This window comes from Panthera leo, chromosome B3, assembly GCF_018350215.1.
Source record: "Panthera leo isolate Ple1 chromosome B3, P.leo_Ple1_pat1.1, whole genome shotgun sequence".
NCBI lineage: Eukaryota > Metazoa > Chordata > Mammalia > Carnivora > Felidae > Panthera > Panthera leo.
In genome coordinates this window covers 74,639,940-74,661,648 of record NC_056684.1, presented here as the reverse complement: position 1 = coordinate 74,661,648, position 21,709 = coordinate 74,639,940, and positions in this window count along the sequence as shown.

Sequence of the window (21,709 nt, the reverse complement as noted above, 5' to 3'; positions counted from 1 at the left end):
CCCCACATTAGGTGTAGAGCTTACTTGAAAAAAAAATTGCGATATTAAGCCAGAAGACCTTTTAATATGGTAACATGAGATGTTCCTAGATGGAAATTAGAGTCAAGCAGTGATTGGTCTCTCCATCTCCTAGCTGCTCTTAAATTTGAAGGTTAAGATTCTGTATCTTGAAACATTTTATGAAATGTTTTGAAATATCTTGAAACATATTATGGAAAACATTTGGATTTATCGGGGGAAACAGCAGTCTTAGATTTTGCTTTTTATGTAGTAATTTCTTGCATGAGCCATCACCAGCACTCAAAAAAAACAAATCAAAATGACAGAAATCTACTTTCTGAGCTACAGTTTAGGTATTTCTAGTACTTGTTTCCAGGTTGATTATTTGCAATTATCATATGAAGGGTAAATATTTGACATTAAAGGCCTAAGGAAAAGCCTATTTAAAAACTTCTGTACATTCATAGATGTCTCTTTCTTTTGTCATTGTCCCAAATTACGGCAGCCAGTATTGAAAAGAGCTTGGATTTTTATCAAGAATTGATTTGTCCAGATAAAGGTCTGTGTAAATGATAACGTGAAAAGATACTACATTTAAAATCTCTTTTCTTTTTACAAAGTCATGCCAATTTTAGAAACACCCTCACAATATCCTTGGGAAATGGCCTTCAGTTTCATGGTATCTGATTTTTGGAGGTTTTGATGTTGTTATTGCTATCTATTTATTTAATGTAATTTAAAGTGTGGGTGTCTTGACAAATTGTATTTCATGGCAATTGCAACTTGCCTGGTCTGACATAAAACATGATCATGAAGGCTTTACACTGCAGTCAGATTGAATAAAGTTGGTTCACACACCTCCTGATTTTGTATTACTCCAGGGAGTGCTGGGTTTAGAGTCTGGGAGTTTTGTTTCTTTAAGGGTTTAATGTTAAATATAAAGGTTGTGTTTTGTCTTCATGAAACAAGGAAGCAAGCACACCCCAGACACAGTCCCAGCCTCCCACTGCAAGGGCATTGATTTTTAAGCTGCCTGAATCTTCAGGATCCCTTTCTGTTCCTTTCTACCCATTGAGCCGATTGAGTCTATGTATATTGTAGCCTCTTACACAGCAGCAGCAGATGACTTTGGAATTATTTATGCTGATTTAAATAGCTTAAGTTCTCCTGATAAAGCATTCCTGGGAGACAAAGTTGGGCTTTGGGGGCAAAAAAATTTATCTTAGACTGTATGTGTCAAAAGGGAGATGGGATTTGCCAGACACAAATTTCTGAATCCTCTTAGGAAGATGATCCAGTCCGAGAAAATTCTCTGTAAAATTAATATGGTAAACTACATAAGTTTAGTACAAGTTTTGTGCTTTTCTTCCAGTATCTAAAAAGTTCAAAGAAGCCAGGAACTTTCTATCTGATGAGCACCATTAGATGAGCACCATTTATAATTTCTAAGAAAAGCCCAACGAATCACTCCAAACAGGTTTTGTTTGCAGACCTCAGCTCAGGAAACACACATACACACAGATCTATTCATCTTCCAAAGTTGGATTCTAGCTAGCTAGTTGGTATAAATAATTGAAAGGGTAAATCTAAAACCTCCCGACAATTGGCCAAACTCAAAAATAAATTTGTTGCCAAGTATCTAACAAGAGTGTTTGCAGAGCTGCTTCTAAAGGAGCAGAGGATGAGGTCATAAGCATACTGTGAAATCTGAGATTCTTCCTCCCCGGTAGAATTATGATAGCCACTCTTTCTAAATGTAGGTATTCTACATCGCGCCCTCCAGCTTCACTCCCTGTTTATCCTTTTAGACTTCAGCCTTGCCGGAAATAGCTTGGATTAGAACGCCTATCTGGGTCTTTATTAGCTTCCCCTATCGATTTGCTTCCAGGCCATGGCCATGCCCTTGACCTCCCTGGGTCAAAGCCCTACCTAGGCCTCCACCTTACAGAGAGGCCAGGACCACAATCCCCTGTCTTTCCTCTACCTCCTGACCTCTCTCAGAGCTGCCCTGTGATGACACATGTGAAGTGCTTCGCTATCCTCTTGTAGAAGGTGCTGCAATACAAAATATTAATACAGTCTAGCCTAGAGAAAATTGCTAATTCGTCACTTGTTTGGGACCAATTTGTTGGGTTGAGCTGCTAGAAGACCGTTTGTTTCATTTCTGCACTCCGTTTTGGGACACTTTCTTTCTGTGAAGGAGTTCTTCAGTGTACTGACAACACATAAAGAAAAGCTCCCCAGTATTACTGCTTCTTCCTGGAACATAGCTGTAGTTTTCTTCACTAGTATTAGATATCTGTATGCAGGATGCATCCAGTTGTCCAGGTTAATGTTTCATATTAAAGAATGTATTTGTAAAATGTAACAAGATCAGTAGTGAACTTTTTTTAAGCTCTGAAAAAATAAAAGATTGTGTTAGACTTAAAATTACAGTGAAATCTGTCTTAATACTTTTGTGGCTAACAAAGGTTGTGAATTTATGTAAAAATATTTACAGAATACCCTAAATAAGGGATAATAAAGATAGGTTTTGCTTTTCAGTTTTTAGAATCGTAACACCGCGGCTGTTGTGCAGTTATTAATTCTTCAGAAGTTTCTCTAGGATGTCAAATATAATTTTTGTTTCTTTCAGAGACAACACCTGCTCTATGATTCACGATTACAGTAAGCTCTCATTTTGTCATTAAATATTTTAACTCTGTGATGAAAGTTTGTTTTTCTCAATTATTTGTCAAATCTATAAAACACAACCAAATAGGCAGGCATCATCATGCATTCTATGCTGTGGGGAAGATCCTGTGGGCCTACGGAAGGCTAATTCTAATTCTAGCTCTAGCATAATGGTAGCGTTTCCTTATATATGTTCTAAAGGTAAAACTTGAAATGTGTAAAAGTCAAAAGAGCTAACCTTACTTTAGACCATTAGCTTCTATCCAGCAAGAGTCTTTGGTTTTTTTTTTTTCTTCTCACGGGCAAAGGAATTAAGCCAATGAACAATTACCTTTCTGCTGATACTGGTGATGTTCTCAACGCAGATACTCATTTACAGCCTGGGCCCTCATTCAGCAGACCAGTTTCATGCCCTGTTAAATTGGAAAGAAGACTTGATCCAATTATGTCGATTTACTCTTATAGAAATAAATACCGCATCACCCACTTGTTTTCAAGGGAAGTGACTTGGGTGACACTGTACAGAGCAGCCCTCTGGGTTGGTGTGGACATGTGCTAAAGCAGGCAGGACTTTGAAGTGTTTCCTGGATGGAAGGGCAAGACTGCAGTCTCTACTTTTCAGAGAAGGCAGGACAGAGAGATGGCTTGGCTGGATGAGGAAAGCAGCCTTAATTATGTAGTTAAAGGCCCCAATTCTTGCAAACTCATTATAAGCCCATTGCTTTGCAATAGTGATCTTGTTTCTTAATTTGTATTTGCTGGCAATTCCACCACCATTAATTCTCAATTTGAGGGGAGGATGAATATGGTAAGCGCTTTTTAATCTAAAAAATAATACTAAAAAGATAAAAAATCTAATGGTGCCCTCCCCCTGTGAGTGAGGACATGCTTAGGAAAAACTATTGACCCATCATGATCATCATCTGCCTAAAGAAGCAGATTGAGGGCGGGGAGTGAGGGAGGCAGAGAGAAGAAAAGTGGGGGGAAAAAAATACCAAAAATAAATTTCAAACAGAGATGCAAATGTTTGAGTGTTATTTCTGTTGATACCCATTCTGGGTGCCTGGCACAGGTGGGCCTGGGTGGTACCTGGACGTACGTCTGCACATTCCACATATGCATGCTCACAACTGACAGCAAGAAAAGAGGCTGTGCTCCTACGTGCCCCTGAAATCACTCCATGACACTTTCTTGCCCTTCTGGACTGGTGAGGTAGGTGCCAGTATTTCCCGGGTCAACAAAACCAGAAAATGCCTCAGGTGGGCCATTGTCAGTGTATGAGATGTAAAGACTTAAGAGACATGGAAAAAGAACAGATCTCCCCCCCCCGCCTCCCAAGACAGATCTCACTTATTCTATAAATGTGAATGTACTAACAGCCCTATTGTAACGAGATGGGGCAAACTATGGATTTTCCTTTGATTTTCTTTTTGAACATCCAGGAATTACCATACAAAGTGATTTTGCATAGCCAGAGCCAGCCTGACACAAAAATTCGGCTTCATTTTTACCTCCTACCAACCTCTCTCCCTTCCGTGCCCTTCACCTTGCTGTCCCTTTTTAAATCCTGCTTCAGCTAACTATTCCTCTGCCGTAAAGTGCTGGCTCACGGTGGCTTAGGGCAGTCTCCACCCGGGCTGCCTCACTGTCACCTGGGAAGCCACTAGAAATGCACACATTTTACTCCCAAACTTGCCCTCTTGGTGTCCCTGGCCATCTTGTGTTTTGCAAAGAAAAGCGAAACTACCTCAGAAGGCTTCGGATGACGGCACCTGGCTTCCCCAGATGCTTAATGGGTTTAAGCCAGCAAATTAAAGCTGTCAAGGAAATTAAATGTACTATGCATTTCAGCTCAATTACTGCTATAATGTAACCTCCTGCCTTGACTCCCATTATATTTCTCCCTGGAGCCTCGTCTGGAGCCTCAGGATTTCCTGAGTCACGTTTTCACTTCCCAGTCCTGAAGTTTGGTGCCACATTTTCTTCCTTCTGCTGATGAGTCATGGTCTTCAGGAGGGCTGCCTCAGTGGCACATGCCACTGCTGGATGTAGGCTGGTGAGGCAACACTGTCCTACCTCCCTAGGTTCCACGGGAACCAGTGGACAGAACTAAGGGATTCTGAGTTGGCTGCTGCTGTGTATTGCCACTGCTCTCGCATTTTGTCTTTAAGACATATTATATGCCAGTGATTCTCAGGTGGAATGAAGCCTTTTTTTTTTTTTTAATAGAACGCATGTTTGGTTTTTTTTTTTCCTTGTCTTTGTGTGTTCAACCAGCCTGAAGATGGCTATTTAAATGGAGCCTGGCCCCATCACACATCCATATTTAGATGTGTCAGGAATCACCAATCCTGCAAGTCCCTGGTGTCCCTTGTCAACATTAGATATGAACCTTTGTCCTATGATATTGTATCCCAATTTCTTTGCCACTCACTGTCAGATGACATAGAAAAAAGAAAACTGAGCCCATAAATTCGTAGCTTTATCCAGAGATCTAAAACATGGGTTGGATGATTCACAATTTCTAAAGAAAATTCCCATTACATACTCTGACCATGAGCACCAAATGCTCTGTGTAATTATAACACCACATTCTTGGTGATTAAAACCTGAAGCTTTCTGTTAGTTTTCCTTAAAATGAATCCTCTCTTTTACTACCCTAGGAAGGAAAATCTGGTTCCTACTATTGAACATACTTTTTACTCATACCACAGTAGCTTCCTTTGGGCAGTGTTTTAGACCTGGAATTATAGGGGTACCTGACTGCTCAGTTAAGCGTCAGACTTCAGCTCACAGTTCATGGGTTCAAGCCCCGCACAGGGCTCTGTGCTGAGAGCACGGAACCTGGAGCCTGTTCCAAATTATAGTGGCCAATACAAGTAGGCACATATAGATTGGTCTGAAGCTTTCCAGTATTGAAGGAGCCTCAGCATTTGACAGAAACAGGGAAAAAAGAATGTGTGAATCGTGCCCAACGCACACCCCCGGGAGGAAAAATAAAACACATCTTGTACTGGAGTGGACATGGGCAGGGTGCCCTCTTGTGATGACTTACTGGAGGCAGCATTGCACTGTAGTTAATAAATGGTCCCAGAAGGGCCTGTCCTTCAAATCCCAGCTCCAGTCCTGGTTGGTCTCGGGCAACACACCGACCCTCTCTGTGCCTGTTTTTTTAGCTTTAAAATGGGAGTTATTGTCTACTTCACAGGTTATTATAAGGATTAAACGAAATCACAAAAGTAATTTTAGCCCCATACCTGGCACATAAGGGCTCCATGTGTGCCAGTCAGCTTGGCAGCAGGCTTCTTCTCTGTGATGGATCCAAAATAAAGTAGTAAAACTTACAGGCTTGTGATGGCTTCCAGACTGCGCTGATGGCTGGAAGAATGGATGTGTTTTCCTTAAATCCATGTTGGCCCAGGGCATGTGAGCAGACATTTTCCAGGTCTCTTTTGCCATTTTTATGATCCGTAGACATAGAACCCTTGACATTTCACATATCCAGCTGAGGCTCCTGGCCCAAATGCAACCCAGTGGGAGTCATTTTCTGGAGGAAATTTCCAAAAAGACTAAATTCACAAAAGAGAAGAGCAAGACAAACTGGCCCTAGGGTCTGTGCCATCACTTACAAGAATGGACATGAACGGTTTTATGGCCTGGGAGAATATGAGACCTGTCCTTTGGGTAGTAATTCATGCTCCTTTTCAAAAAAGAAGTCCAAGATCTGCAGGTGTATTGCTGTGACTCCAAGGATGATGCTACTCAAACAGAGACTATTCCTAGATGACTTAGATTGAGAGTAACTTAGAACCATTTACTCCACAAATGGAATCTGGGCCTAGTGTGAAAATAGCCCTGAGAGAAAAGGAAGGAATTCATATCTCAGTGTAAACCAGTGATAGCATGCCTTTTCTGGAAGCATCTTTAGGCATTCAGCTAAAAGAAGGAAAGAAGGACCCAGAAAAACTGATGTCAGCATACTGTTCTCCCATAGTTGCCACAGTGCTGTTAATTATGATGTCCAAGTAAATCCAAGACTATTCGGGAAATCGGTCATTTGTAAACGACTGTCCACGTAAGAAGGACCTGGCTAGTTTCAACAGTGGATGTACCCCAACCAAACCCCAACCTCTACTCCTGTAAAAATTGCACTAGGTGTAAATAAATGTTAAAAAAAAAAAAGGGGGCGCCTGGGTGGCTCGGTCGGTTAAGCGTCCGACTTCGGCTCAGGTCACGATCTCACGGTCCGTGGGTTCGAGCCCCGCGTCGGGCCCTGAGCTGACAGCTCAGAGCCTGGAGCCCGTTTCAGATTCTGTGTCTCCCTCTCTCTGTGACCCTCCCCCGTTCATGCTCTGTCTCTCTCTGTCTCAAAAATAAATAAACGTTAAAAAAAAAAAATTAAAAAAAAATTGCACTAGGTGTTGTTAGTTTTTTGGGGGGGGGGAGTTGGGGGGTTTTTTGGCTTTTTGTTTTGTTTTGTTTTGTTTTTAGCAAATTGCAATCCATGCAAGTTTCTTTTTTAAAAGTAAATTAACTAGAATCCTTCCTAGCAGAGAGCTTCCTGGCTTTGTCATTAGCTTTTCATCCTCAGGCAAACTACATAATCTTTCTGTATCTGATTCTTCATGTTTCAAAGGAAAATAATCTACATCCTGCCTGCCTCATAGTCCTGGTGAGTGATGTGTGCTATGTAAAGGAACTCTTTGAAATACAAAGTGCTAAGGAGGTTAGGTCACTCCCTAACACACTGGTCTGCAAGTCCCCACTCAACACCTAAGGGATTCCTTTATCTACCTCCCCCTCTCCCCCTATGGGTCTGACCCTACGTGATGATGCCAGATGGCACTGCCATCCCCTCTTCCTCCTCTCCCAAGGAAAAGAATCCCCAACAGAGAGTTTGATGCCACTTGCCATCATGAGAAGTAGAACAAAGACCATAGTAGGAGATAGTCCCAGGCTGCTCAGGGTAAGGGACACCTGGGCTTAAAGGCAACCCCCAAGGGGAAAGACTCGGGGCATTCCAGGGGTGGAGGGAGAACACTATGCTGGATAGGTTGGCCTGGATGCAGCTCACCCCAGGACCTGGGGTAACTCTTGAGAGTTCTGACATCCTGATGAAGACACCTGTTCTCCTTCCACCTGGGAAGTCTTTTGTTGACAACAAACAAAATAAAATTTCAGCAACTAGTCGGGGAAGTCAGACATACTCCCCCTGGATGGAGACACATTCAGGCCCATACTGTGTGTGGTTGTCCTAACATAAGATAAACATGGAGCACCACAAAAATGGCCAAGGTCTTGGGAATTCACTGAATAAACATGAAAGGAATGATAATTAGTTACTCCAGAAAGACAGGTTACTGATCTTATCAAAGGATGCAATCTGAGGACATTCTTTCAGACACAGGGAAGACTCACTGCTCAGCTCCTCTCCCTGGGAGCAGCATGATTATCCTGACTGAAGGAAGCCTGGAAGCCAGCTCTGTACTCCCCCCTGGGGGGTGCCTCAGCTGGGCAACAGCAGGAGAAAGACCTGGAAGAAGGCCTAACTATCTCTCCCCAAACCTAATGCTGAGCTGGTCTAAGCCACCTACTCAAGCTGGTGTTCCTCTGGACTCCACCACATTCTCCATGGTGGGTGAGCCACCACACACACACACACACACACACACACACACACACTCACAAGATAGCCCTCAGGTTCATCCTACTCACCAGCAATGTTGGATGAAAGAGATCGAGGAGCCACAGGAGGAAGAGGATGTGCACCATAGTCCACCCGCTGGGTCCTCATTCTGTGTTTCCCCTTATTCAGTTTCTCCTCCATGACGTGGAGGGAGGACAGATGAAGGGCAAAAGAAGGTTCCTGTGGCAGCATGAGGGATAGCCGTTAATTCTAACGAAAGCATGAACAACAGGAGGGGGCAATTAGGGGTAAGCACTCACTCTATTTCCGAAGCTATTCAAACCTGTCCTTCTTTGTGAGGAATGATCCATAGTAGTCCTGCTTAGCAACAGATGAGGGCTTCTGTAAGTCCCGACAAGTCTAATTCTACAAGCATGCCCACAAAAGACATTGGCCTAAGTTTCTTTGTAGGGTTTTTAACCTAAGAAAAGAAAGCCTTGAATATAGTGCCCAGGTCTGCCCCTGAATTCAGTTGGGACTGAACATAAACCCACCTCATTCCTCACTGTGCTTTAACCAGCTTGGGTATCTTCCCATTCTCTAGCATGCCAGGTCCTCGTGTGCCTGAAAACCTTCACCTTGCTGTCTGTGAGGCCAAGAACAACACTTCCTTCCCTAACACCTCATGTGGCCCATCATTTCTTGTCTATCAAGTCTCCACTTACATGTCTCCTCAGAAAGATCTTCCCTAACCACTGCATCTAAAGAAGAACCCACCAAATGTGTACTCAGACACGTTTTCTTCTTTACTGTCTGGCCCGCATGGACCATGTCTATTTTGTTTACCCCATTGCCTGAGGACCTATGATTTACTAGGCACTTAGTACACTCTTATTACATAAATGAACATTTGCTCCAGTTAAAGCTCCCATGCAGGACTCCAAAGGGAGTTCACAGAAGAAAAAAAACATCCAAGGAACTAAATATATGAAAAGCTGGTTAGCCTCATAGAGAAATGCAAATTTTTAAAAAGGTGGCATTCAAAAGCTGATGACATCCCATAATCAAATACTATCAAATGGGAGTATAAACAGACCACATTTCTGTAGGCAAGTCGTCCACATGGATGAAGGTTCAAATGGCTGTGTTCCCTCCCACTGAGCCCCCCAGGGCCACACTCTGCAGCCACCAGCCTCCCCAACCACTCTGTACAGAGTCTACCACTCAGATCGCTGCCTCCTAGTTATCCCCATTAGAGCAGCTGAATTACAGAAAGTTTCTCCAGCCTCTGGAAATCAGAAAGCAGTTGTCAGGAGCCACTGAAGTTCCCCCAAGCAAAAAAACAAACAAATACAATAAACAAATGCTGCCTTTTCTTTGCCTGTTTTACATTTGATATTGGTGGGACTCCCACTGCCCCATCCAACTTTGGTAATGTTTTCTTGAACCCTTCAGTACTCTCCTTTTCTATGGAATTCTGAATCTGGAAAGGAAAGAAGGGATGATAATTTTCTAAACTATAAAATCTTTATCTACTGTATTGGGCAACCCTTTTGTTCATCTATGCCATTACGGATTTATTGTGTCTCAGTTCCAAATTCCCCCTTTCTCCCCACCTCCTGCCTTGTGGATCTGGAGTTGGACCTTCAACATTGCACCTGCTGCTTCTGTATCCCTCGGCAGTTAACTCCTTTTTACTAATTAACAATGATCTATGTTAAATTCTCCCTGTTCCAATAACTGGCATGGTTTCTTTCTCCACCTGAACTTTGCCTGACATCATCTCAGGCATCTTGGCACAGCATCTGCTCCCAGACCTTTGCCACTCTCCCAAGTCTCTTTTGGCAAAATCCTTTACTTCTGGCAAATGATTAATTTCCTACTTGGCTAGAATCAGGACTATCCTGATGGGGAGATTATCCTGGATTATCCAATAAGCCCAATGTAATCGTAAGGGTCCTTATAAGAAAGAGGCAGGTGGGTTAGAGTCAGAAAAAACTATGTGACGAGGAAAGCAGAGAGAGAGAGAGACTAGAAGATGCTAAACTACTGGCCTTGAAGGTGGAAGAAGGAACCACAAATCCAGTGATGCAGAGGGCCCCTAGAAGCTAGAAAAGGCAGGGAAACAGATTCTGCCTTAGAGCTTCCAGAAGGAACACAGTATTGCTAACACCTTGATTTGAGGACTTCTGACATCTAGAACTGTAAAATAATAAATTTGTGTTGGTGCAAGCCACTAAGTTTGTGCTGATTTGTTACAGAAGCAACAGGAAACCAACAAAGCCCTTAACCCCCAAGGTGAGGTGTTTCGGCTCTCAGGACAGATCTCCCCCAACATGGATGGTAGGCATGTCCCACTGAAACCAGGGATAGCCAATAGCTCCTCTCAAACCCAACCTAGTTGTAATCAACAAGCATTTACTGAAGACTCTGGATCTCTCCTGGGGAAATGGAAAGAGGAATCTAGACCCCAACCTTAAAGACAGAGTCACATGAGGAGAATAAAATTTCAAGATGGGATACACTAGATGCGAAATGGCTGACAAGTTCAGCTAGGGTTCTAGGCACTCAGAAGAGGTTGGGGCGCCTGGGTGGCTTAGTTGGTTAAGCATCCAACTTCAGCTCAGGTCATGATCTAACTGTTCATGGGTTTGAGCCCCATATCGGGCTCTGTGCTGACAGCTCAGAGTCTGGAGCCTGCTTCAGATTCTGTGTTTCCCCCTCTCTCTACCCGCCCTCTCTCTCTCTCTCTCTCTCTCTCTCTCTTTCTCTCTCTCTCTCTCTCTCTCTCTCAGAAATAAATAAACATTAAAAACAAGAAGAAGAGGTAATCATCTTTAATCTCAGCGAAATACTTCTCCTCCTATTCTGCCTTTCCATGATAGGCAGGGGACTGTGCACCCAGGCTTGCCCAGGACAGCCACGTTTACAGCTGTTGTCCTGTTGTAATCATGAATAGGGACTCTTTTCATTCAAAAGCACCCAGATTCATGATAAACCACATGGTCACTCTAATGGTAGGGCATTAGCCAGGAAGCCACTGGACACTCTGCACCCACTTAGGAACAGGTTTGAGCTTAAATCTCAACACAAAATAAAAACGGATCGCCAACTTTTTATGCTACCAAAATCCCAGTAGAGAACACTTTCAGGTGATTGTGATTGAAACAGACATTTCAATAATACTTGATATACAGTCCTCAGATTCTCTTCCTGGCACAAAGTGAGGAAACTTAGGTTACATTGTCTAATGAGATACTGCGATGTTAATGTAAGACACCTCCTGCAGCTGAAGCAGCCCGGAAGGGTTTTGTTGTTTTGTTTTTAAGCCTTGCTTGTGATGGAGCCAGTGGGTGGAGAGTTGGGGGAGGAGAGAGAGGAGAAAGCTGAAGAGGAAGAATATAAGAATGTAAGCGAGGTCAGAGAGGGGAAAACAGTGAATGCTGGGATTCTTGCCATATTTACCAGGGTTACTAAGCAGTCATTCAATTCTGCCCTTGAACTGATGCTCAAGGTGCTATCCTTTCAAAGACTCTCCTGCTCCAGAGGGGAGGTTGGACAGCAGGGTCCTGTTCAACTCTGTCTGTTCAGGACGGTGCTTTGGAATGTGGAGGTGAGTGCAGTGTGGGGGGCTTCGAATCCATCTGTCACGTCAAACCCTGGGTGGGCTGAATCGTGTCACTCAAATTGGTCCATAAAGGGATGAAAATTAAAATGCTGATAAATGAAATCATCAAATTACAGGAAGCTATGGAGTGTGCTCAAGATCACACCTACCTTTGGGGGATTTTGATGAGACTCTGTGTCTTCTAACTGGTTTTTCTTATCTTCCGGCCACCTTATTAGCCAGGATTGACACAATATTTAATGCTCTATGTCTTTCGTTGGCTTTTTTCCTCTATGTTGTTAAGCTCCTCTTTGCATCCCCCCCTTCCCTGGGGTAGTATCACCAGCGATTCCAGAGCTGGCCTCTGGGTGTATGTGCAGTGTGGTTTGACTTGCGTCCTTGGCACATTCTACCTCCAACGCCCCCATCCCTTCGTGCCAGGCCTCCTGGAGGCAACAGTAACCTTTCTCCCCAGACACTTGTGTAGTTTTGTGAGAGGAAGAGGCAAAAAGAGTAAGGAAGAAAAACGAGCAGGGAGAAGAGGCTTAGGGTAAGGGGAGCAGGGAGGATCAAAAGGGAGAAATACTGGGAGAAGGGCAGAGTGGCCCAGGTGAGGGGGAAGCCCACTAAAATTCCTGGTCAGTCACTGGCCCCATGTCCTGTGTCCCCTCCATGTTTTAATATCTCACACCAGCTGAAAATAGGTCTGTGGGAAGTCGTAACACTCACCAAACTCTTGACAGCCGCTATTCTTCACAGAGGCTGTGAACAATTGCCTGCCTGCCAGTGTCTGACTGAAATAATAGCTGTACCTACAGGATCATTTGCAAGACAGATGGTGGAGGCAATCCCCATTCATCTGCCAGCGGCCATTTCATAATTCTTACTGGCCTGTCAGGCCCGTAAGGCAGAATGCAGCCTTGCTAATTGTTTTAGCTCATTAGAGAGCTGTTGTTTTAAAGCCAGTAGTCGGTCCCACCCCTGTCCTGCTGCATCCCAGCCCCACCATGCCAGACCTCCTCCAAGGTGCTTTTGAGAATGCCTTTGGTGACCTTGGAGAAAGCAGGTGTCCAAAGCCTAGAAGCCCTAATGTTTGCTAGGTGGTATTTATTTTTTCACTTTTTCACTCTGCTCTCCTCCCTAAGGAAGTATTGCAGATCTAAAAAGAGGTCCCTCACCTTCCCTTCTATTTGCTGCTTCCATGTTCATTAGGCCCATTAGTATTCCATATTTCAAAGTCTAGATGACATTTCCTATACTGAGTTGCCATTTTCTACTTAAGGTGCCCGACATTCCGTTAGCATTTTTATAGCATGCATTAAGCCAAAGATTTAACTCACTGCCGTGTTTATGGATTTAGAGAATTCCAAGAGCTCCATATCATGCCAGCACATCTGAAATCCTTGGTTGTCATTCAACAGCAGTTTTTGAGAATCTACTCTGTGGATGTAAACAGGAGCCAGGAGAAATGGGAGGGCCTTCAATGAGTACAGCTTACTGAGCATCGACCTGTGCAGTGATACAAGCGTCCTGGCTCGCTTTAGTGCTAGGCAGGCGCCATCTTGAAATTCTTAATCATTTCTGAACAAGAGCCCCACATTTTCATTTTTGCACTGGGCCCCACCGATTGGATTGGTTTTGCTACAATTGTTGGGAAGGGGGAGCATTTGCAAGGGCTCAGGAAAGGGTCCCTCCTGAGCCAAATCTGAGAAGCTAGAAACTCCAGATATAACAGAGGAGAGGCAAAGATCAGTACACGCAGCAAGGCAAACATAGACAGCAACTATTATTAGTGTCTATTTGAGAACTATCCCGGACATGGCCTGTTTTTGAGGTGCTGAAGACTGGAGATTGACCCCACATCACTGAAAATTCAGCAGCCTAACAACACCACCTGTGAGTTCTCTCAGGTAACAATTGGCTGGCATTGATCCTTCACTATGTTACCAATTTCATTATGTACCACTTCTACTGAAAAGTCAGCAGGAGAAGGATGTGTGAGAAATAAGGCTGGAATGTAAGTGGGAGCCTGGAAAGGGAAGGCTTTGAATGCCAGACTGAGGAATATGGGGAAGCGCTTGAAAAATTTGGTCAGGAGGGTGACACTGGAGCTTTGGCTGCCCCAAGAAAAGAAATATCCTTTCTAGACCCATTGGGTCATTTGTTCATAAGGCTTATATAATACCAAGTAACTTCCCAGCACCTTCCCCTCATTGCACATCTCCCCCCACTATTCCCCCTCCTCACACTGCTTCTCCCACCCCACAAACACACAACACAAAAAGTCCAGATATTGTCTCTAATTTGGGCTCTGCTACTGCCTTGACCTCCCTTGGACTCAAGTCACTGACCAAGTTTGCGTCCATTGCACTGTGTCTTAATTCACACCTCTGACCTTTCCCAAACTGCTTAGGTGAGCAATCCTACCCATGACCCTGTGTGTGGTGGGCAGAATTTGAAGAATGACCACAATGACCCTTGGCCTTGGAAAATTTCTCCACCTGAGTGTGGGTGGAACCTGGGAACACGATAAGATGCCATTCCCATGATTATGCCATGTCGTAGGGCAAAAGGGATCCTGCGTATGTGATTAAGGTTGCTGATCAAAGGGCGCCTGGGTGGCCCAGTCAGTTAAGCATCCAACTCTTGATTTTGGCTCAAGTCATAATCTCATAGTTTATAAGTTTGAGCCCCACATCAGTCTCTGTGCTGGTAGAGTGGAGTCTGCTTGGGATTCTCTCTGTCCCTCTCTCTCTCTCTGCCTCGTCCCCACTCACACTTTCTCTCTCTCTCTCCTCTCTCTCTCTCTCAAAATAAATACATAAATAGACTAATCAGAATGGGTGGGCCTAATCTGGTCACATGAGCCCTGTAAAAGCAGAATTTTCTCCAGCAAGTGGCAGAAGGGCAAGTAATCGGAGCATGAAAAGGACTCAATGCCCCAATGCTGCTTGGGAAAATGGAGGAGCCATGTGAGAAGGGATGTGGGTGGCCTCTTGGAGCAGAATGACCTCCAGCTGACAGCCAGCAAGGAAATAGAAACCACAGGCCTAAAGCTGCAAGGCACTGAATTCTGCCCACAACACCAGTGGCTTACAAGCTTCTTCCCAGAGCCTCCAAGTAAGAGCCCAGTCTGGCCAACATCTTGATTTTTGGCTTTCAGAGACCCTGAGTATAGAACCCAGGCAAGATGGAATGACTTCTGACCTGCAGAACTGTGAGATTATAAACAGATATTGTTTAAGCTGCTAAATGTATAGTAATTTATTATATAGCAAGAGAAAAGTAATACACTATTTTAGCCCCTTCCCAGCACTCTCTTGCTTGGCAGCTCAGAGCCTGCCACTTTAACATTAGGCAGGGTCATAAAGCAAGCATCAGGAGCCACATCTGAAGCGACAATGATTTGAAAGTGAGAGATGAGTGTCGATACAACCAGTTGGGAGATTACTGCCAATGACCAGCATGAAAAAATAAGTGGCATCAGTTATGGATAAGAGCGATGAATTTGAGAGTCCTTTTGAAAGAAAAGCTGTCCAGATTAAGCAACCGATTGAATGGGAGGGATAGAGACAGCTATTACGTTGGTTTCTGGAAAGAGTTGGAGGGTACCCTGGTCCTCTATGATGGCATGGCCATTAAACTAAATGGAAACAAAATGTGTGCTCAACTTTTCCTAAGATAAGTACCCACGTTAGCTAAAATCGTTGGTGGCAAGTAAGAGCACTATCAATTCAAACTAATTTCAGGGGGTAAAAAGAGGAGGGTGCTTCATATTGAGATGCAGGTGTTTTCTAGACCCCTAGAGACACGAAAACAGCCGAGCCTCCAAGAGGACTGGACTGGGATATGGAAGCCCCTGGGGCAAGAGAGTGTGCTCTCTCCGTCTGCATCCCTTCTTCCCCAGAGCCCATCCTTGTGTACCACTTAGCCCACACAGCAGGTGGAGGACGGCCACAGCAAAGCTTTAGGGTTGAAGGGGAGACCAGGCCAGACTAGAACTGCTAATCCTGATTCCCAATCTCCAGAGGAAAAGGTCTGGCTGGTCAACATGGTTTCCCTACCTTTCATACCAACGCCATGCTGATGCTCTCAGGAAAGTGGGAGAAGAGTTGATTCTTGAGCAGGACAGGCACTCTCAAAGTCGTTTACCGAAGAAGCAGAAATGATGTTTCAAATCTTAACTTCCACAGACACAAGAATATACTCTTGTTTGTAGACAGAGAAGTGGGGTGTTATACCCAAGCGGCTGGGTCCCAATCCCAGTGCTCCCTCTAGGGGGCATGAGTGACAGTGATGAACTAACTAAACTCTCTAGGCCTCAGCACCCCTAGCTATAAAATAAGGCACTCAATCCAGGTGGCGTTGAGGCTTCCAGCTGTAATGCCCTGTGACTCGAAGTCCTTCTGAGTAGGAGCAATGCTGTATTGATCCAGTTCTCTTGTTTAACTTTCCCGTGCCCTCTCAAAGATCAGAACTAAAGCCTCTCCGCATTAATCCTCTCACTGGCTTTACAAGAGGAAAGGCAGCCAAGGAAAATATATAGTTTGTATTCCAAGCAAGCTGGACCAAAGCTCCTTGGTACTCAAAAACACTAACCCTGACCTGGCGTTAACTGGCGTTAAATCTCTGCCTTGACAGGAGCACTGGTTCGGTGCTTCCCCGACACCAGTGTGTCTCAGGTCACTGAGTGGTCCGGCTGCCACCATGCTGGCTCTCTCCTGCAGTTTTCTTTAGAACCACAGGTCAGACCCTCAGGAGCTTTAGTCCAATTCCTTGATTTTCTATAGGACAAAGCAGAGACTGAAAGCGAAGGGACTTGCCCAGAGACATCCAGATCACTTGGGGCAGAACAGGGAGTAGAGCCAAGTGGCCTGACTCATGTTTTTCCATTGTCCCTTCTGTGAACAGATTAAGGCATGTGATCCGGATGAAGAACCATGGATAAACCAGCAGACTTTATTGATGGCATCTGTTATTTCTGAATTGAATTGTATCCTCACCCCACCCCCCAAATTCATATTTTGAAGTCCTAACCACCACCCCTCCCTCATATCTCAGAATGGGATTTTATTTGGAGATAGGGTTTTTACAGCAGTAATCAAATTAAAATGAAGCCATTGGGGCACCTGGGTGGCTCTGTGGGTTAAGCATCCGACTTCACCTCAGGTCATGATCTCACAGGTTTGTGGGTTCAGACCCCATGTCAGGCTCTGTGCTGACAGCGACAGCTCAAAGCCTGGAGCCTGCTTGAGATTCTCTCTCTCTCTCTCTCTCTCTCTCTCTCTCTGCCCCTCCCCCCATCTCAAAAATAAAAATAAAATGAAGTCATTAGAGTGGTCTTTAATTCTCTACTGAATATTGCCTTCTGTGCCCACTCATGAAGGTCCCTCCATCTCCAGCCTAACATTCTACTGCAGTACCTTTCTCCTGCTCTCCGAACTCAGGTTACAGTCTCATTTCTGTGCTGTGATTTTGTAAGATTCTGACTACCTTCACTCCTTGCAGCTCCCACCTATTCTTCTGCATGGTGGCCAAAGCCTTTCACTCAGGCAGCTGTGAGTAAAAGGCCTGGTGGAAAACCGAGGTCTCTTTCCAATACTGGAGCAGTGGACCTGGTATCTAAGCAAGAGATGCCACAGGAAGAATGTGGTGTCTGAGGTCCTCACTCTCGAAGGGAGAGGGAAATGGAGTCTGAGTCTGACACCATGAGATGCAAGATCATCTACTTCAACTGCTGGTGGCCTTCTCTAAGCTCTGAGATAAGCCCTGGAAATTATCAAAAAGAAAGATGATGATAGTCTCTTACATTTAGGAGAGCACCACTTTTAAACAGTTGTGCATCGCTTAGATATCATCTCAGTACAAAATTTGTCAATCTCTGAGTCCTTACCTATACAATTTGCTAATATAGACACTTGTATAGCATGCTAGCTAATAGAGCAGGAGGTTAACGTGGGACATAGTCTCAATGTCTTCAGAGGCTTTAATACTACAGGTGCTAGTCAGACCACTTAAGCAAAACTAGAAATGGAAGAATGTGAAAGCCAGTTTCGTGACTCAAGCTTGTTACTCACCTCCAGCCTATAAAGAGATTAAAGACAACAAAAGCAAAGATGGGAATCAGAGAGAGGCTTTTATTTGGAGGTAAGTGGTCAGTGAGCCTCTTCACCCGCTCCAAGAGGGAGGCTCATGCCTTACCTCAAGCCTACCCATAAAGGCATCAAGGGAGCCTGCAGAGGGCTTCATATAAGCCCACATAGAAAGCAGGTCTCAAGTGGTTGACTCAGAGACAAGAAATCAGAAGGGCCTGGAGGCTAACTGAAGCATCAAGGGGCAACAGCATAGAGGCCCCCTTCTGGGAGTAATTTTCATTCCCTCTACTGAAGGATTTAAGATGAAGTATATTCTGTGCACCAGAAGTAAGCAGAAAGAGAGAGAGAGCAGAACCAACTCAGAGGGGCTTTGCCCATGAGGCCACCTAGAAGAGCAGTAGGAAAAGAACAGGGGAGAGCCTGTGTGGAAGTGTCACAGAGAATTGGGGTTGTTATGGACTGAATTGTGTCCCTTAAAATTCATGTGGTAGGGGCACCTGGGTGGCGCAGTCGGTTAAGCGTCCGACTTCAGCCAGGTCACGATCTCGCGGTCTGTGAGTTCGAGCCCCACGTCGGGCTCTGGGCTGATGGCTCGGAGCCTGGAGCCTGTTTCCGATTCTGTGTCTCCCTCTCTCTCTGCCCCTCCCCCATTCATGCTCTGTCTCTCTCTGTCCCAAAAATAAATAAAAAACGTTGAAAAAAAAAATTAAAAAAAAAAAAATTCATGTGGTAAAGCTCAGTGTGACTATATTTGGAGATAGGGCTGTGAAGAAGGTAATTAAGGTTAAATGAGGTCGTAGGGTTGGGGCCCTAATTTAAGAGGACTGGTGTCCTCATAAGAAGAAAAGGAGACCAGAGCATGCACAGAGGAAATGTCATTTGAAGACATAGCAAGGATGTGGTGGTCTGAGAGAGAGCCCTCAGCAGAAAACAACCCTGCTGGCACCTTGAGCTTGGACTTCTAGCCTCCAGAACTGTGATAAAACAACTGTGTCTGTTGTTTAAGCCAGCCAGTCTCTGATATTTTGTTATGGCAGCCCAAGTAAAGTAATACAGGGGTCTTAGCAGCCAAATGGAGAGAACATCCCCTAAAGCAGAGATTCATAGGTAAGTGGTTCCCAGTGATGGGGGGGGGGGGGTGGATCTCCAAAGAACCCACAGAGAAATCCAAAAGAAATAAATTCACCCCACAAAGAAATCTCAAGGGTTTAATGTTTTCACTGGTGAAGTCTACCAAACATTTAAAGAAGAAATAACACCAATCTTACTAAACTCTTCCAGAGACTAGAAAAAGAGTACGTGCTTCTCAACTCATTTCATGAAGACAACATAATCATGATAGTAAAACCGGATAAAAACGTTGTAAGAAAGGAAAACAGTAAGTCAGTCTTCCTCAAAACTATAGGTACAAAATCCTAAACATAATATTATAAAAATCTAATGATTTGGGAAGGATAATACATCATAACTAAGTGCAGTTTAATCCAGGGATGCAAGTGATAACATCTGAAAAATCAATCATGTAATCCGCACAGTAACAGAATAAAGAAAAAAAAGATCATTTGATCATCACAGTGGATGTAGAAAATGTATGAAATTCAACAGTCATTCATAGTAAAAACTCTTAGCATACTATGATAAATCTGATAGTCTACAACAAAAGAAAACAAACAAGAAAACCCTGAGATCAGAAATTATCAGTATTGTACTTACTGGAGGTTCTCATCAGGGCAATAAGGCAAGAAAGCACTGGACATCTGCCAAACCCAGAGACAGCGATGCCAGGTCATGACTGTACCTGTCAGGTAAGAACTGTCCTCACCTCCTGTCCCTCCTCACCACTCCAGCACTAGAGAGGAACCAGAGTCACAACTAGCAAACTGGGAGTGGAATGCAGAGGGGGCAGAACCAAGAAAAGAGAAACCAGCCACCCAGCCTCTCCCACTCCATGCTCCTTTCCACTGAAGCAATGCCAAGCTGGGGGAGGGGAGTGTTTTAAATACTATTTTTTTTAATGAACTTTAGATCTTTTATTCTTACACCAGTCTGTAAATTTTAATTACTGAGGTGGTTAGTGTCATTTTGTAATATTCAGTGGCTACAGGACTTTTCCTTACCCACAAATGACCTGAAAACCAGACAGTGTCGTCTAGATTTCATTGAAGGGTAAGGAAAAACTGTATCTGGGAAGGTATGCATGGGGATAAAGCTGTTTTCTATCCCACTCAATGACTAACACTCATTCAAAATCACGCTTTGCTGTTGTTAATGTTGTTAACGTGCTCACTGTTAGTCTCCAAAAGGTAAGTGCGTCCCCGGCACCACACTTTGCTATGTTTGTTGGAAAGAGAGCCTTCCTCTGGTGTCTTTCAAGAACTCAACCTTTTGACCTGGATTGTTCCTAAGCAAACGGCTGCACACATTCTTTACTGACTGAGAGAGCAGCAGATTTCACAGGGCTCACAGATGGTGGTTTTTGTACCGGGCATGAGCAGAACGTTGCCTTATGCTCTTACTAGCTCCACCCTTACCATCCCCAGTCCCTTACCTTAAAGCAAAGCAGCAAGAGCAAAGCAGAAGGGCTATGGACAATTTGTCATGTAAAAATAGAGGGATGCCCCTAAAGGGTGTCCTTCTGCAAATCTGAGATAGTTACTGGTATAGGCAACTCAATCTTAGAATAAATTTATCATGCGAGAAGCGCTCAACGTATTATTACAAGGACTCAATAGATATGGCCCCTAGCCTCAAAGAATTACCAATTTAAAACCAAAGTTGGAAATAACATACAAAGAAAAGGACTATAAAATACATGCAAAATGAATATGCATGGTTATTAAATATTGCCTCAGGATTGATCATCTTAGCCAGTGAAGAGTCCAAGGTCATTAAAAGCAAAACTATTTATTAAAGCTAATTTTCTCAGTCTCCAACTCCAGTCCATGCTAGATTTTAGCAGGACACTTGGCCCATTCTGCTATCTTCTCTGAAGTTAGTTTTTGTCTTCCTCCTGTCTTGGAAATGTAAGGCATCGCTGAGGTTGTTCTGAGTCTATGTTGTGTTCACTCCTAATATGTGCTAAATGATTGGAAATGGGAAGCAGATGGACACTTGGCCCAGAGATTAAACTCCATCTCCTTAATTAGATGGTGTTGATTAAGGCTTCCATGGGGTCCTTCTCCTCACTGCCAAGTAAAAGAGCTCTCCAGTGGGGCTCCTCAAAGCATTTGGGAACTAATGGTTTATTCAGTTCCTCCTTTGCATTTATTCACGGACCCTGAACAAACAGGAGCCAAATTGTCTTTGTCTCTTTGGTTTTCCTCTAATAGTTTTCACCATTTGACTTTCCTTTCTGGCAAGAGTTGAAACAGAATAAAGGGAATTCTGGTTAGCCCCTGGCTGAACTTTGCTTCCTATCTTGAGTTAACAGAATTAGGTTAGGGACAGGAGGTGGGTGGTCTTCCGTACAGATTGCTTCAGAGCCTTAGGAAAGTACCAGGTACTGATATCAGCCTGTGGCTTGTCTATCAAAGGGGAAAGGAGCAAGGGTTCGGGCATTTGAATCTTGGCTAAGCTGGTTATTAGCTGCAAAGTGGTATGCTAGTAAATGTTGAACAACAGAGTCCATAAATAAATAAATAAATAAATAAATAAATAAATAAGGCCCTAATTTGTAACACGAGCCAATTTTTGTGGTGTAAATACTCC